Genomic DNA, 1,350 nt, shown 5'->3' with positions numbered 1-1,350 from the left:
AAGGAATCAGCACTAGGGAGGGAAGAGAGGTTTTAGAGGAAGATAATTTTGGTTTTAGTCATTTCTATGCCCAACATGGGACTCAAACTCAAGACCCTGAGATCAAGAGTCACATGCCCTACATATTGAGTGAGCCAGATGGCCCTATAGGAGGATAACAGGAGGATAACAGGGATAACAGGGAGGAGGAAGAGCTGCAAAGGAGAGGGCATCTCCCGCCCCCCCGCCCCTAGGTGCTCTGGTCTGGTCTCCTCTTCTGATGCTCTGGGCAATAGAGATACAGGTCTAAGCTGCCTTGTGGAGAATCTTCCAGCATCACATGGCCCTCTACTTTGCAGAATCAGTTCAACTAAAACCCACTGCCTGCTGTTTCTCCTACATCTCACGGAAAGTCCCACTCCATTTTGTGAAAGACTATTATAGAACCTACGACCAGTGCCCCAGCCCAGGGATTGTGTAAGTTCGGCAGCCCTGAAGGTGGAAGATGGTGCGAATGTTGAGAACCAGCAGGGCCTGAGAGAGGGAATCAGAGGAACAGGACTCTCTAGGAAGTGGTGGGGAGCACAGGAAGCAGCTGCTGAACAGCAGCCTGAGAACTTCCCAGCCTGAGGTGGGCAGCCCAGGGAGGTAGTGGAGGCTGGTTCTGGGGCCTAGAGAGGGGTTGAGAAAGAATAGGAAAGAAAGAAAGCTGGGCTACGGGTGGTATCTTCACTGACTCCCTAGGGAGCACAGAGAGTGTGGGTGTCTCTTTCTCTGTGAGGGGCCGCATCCAGCAGAGAAAGGGGCAGGGAAGCTGACACTGGGCAGAAAATGAGCTCCTCTCAGGCTGCTGACTCAGTTTCTCCTCTTTTGCCATCTTATTACACAGCCTCCATACCCGAAAGGGGCGACAGGTCTGCACCAATCCCAACGATGCCTGGGTGCAGGAGTACATCAGATACCTAGACAACAGCAAGGGGGCCAGCATGGCCCAGGGAGTTTAAGGAGAGGCACAGAGCCCTCTTCCTTCCTCCCCAACTTTCTCAACCAGATGATCCCTGGGAGTTGTCCTGGCCCAAACTGAAGCTCTTTCTTGCTCTTCCATGCTCCCATTCTCTGATGAATCCCACCGTTTCCTGAAGCTTCTCTTTGACATCGCCCTCTGGGACCTGATGACACTGTGGTCCCAAGAGAGCATCTGTCTTCCCTTTGCAGGCAGCCAGCTGTTGAAATAAAAGCGTACAACAGAAAAGAAACCTGGTGGTTTGAACTGGTTCTGTCACAGACAACTGGTTATTTCTTTTACTTTTCAAACACTTCTACAGTATTTACTATGTATCAGGTGCTGTTCTAGAGTCTTCGGGACTAATT

The 1,350-nt window shown here is 51.2% G+C and overlaps 1 long non-coding RNA gene across 1 annotated transcript; it reads left to right on the top strand.

Annotated features, from left to right (window-relative positions):
* The first annotated feature begins 305 nt into the window (after window positions 1–305).
* Window positions 306–1,235, top strand: LOC120227788. The gene is made up of 2 exons (XR_005527333.1): window positions 306–456; window positions 869–1,235. It is a non-coding gene; the product is annotated as an uncharacterized LOC120227788 (long non-coding RNA).
* Window positions 1,236–1,350: the final 115 nt, after the last annotated feature.

The sequence above is a fragment of the Hyaena hyaena genome, unplaced genomic scaffold (assembly GCF_003009895.1).
Source record: "Hyaena hyaena isolate Hyena2069 unplaced genomic scaffold, ASM300989v1 scaffold_3862, whole genome shotgun sequence".
Classification (NCBI taxonomy): domain Eukaryota; kingdom Metazoa; phylum Chordata; class Mammalia; order Carnivora; family Hyaenidae; genus Hyaena; species Hyaena hyaena.
The sequence above is the reverse complement of the archived record's forward strand: the minus strand, read 5'-3'. Positions and strand labels throughout refer to the sequence as shown.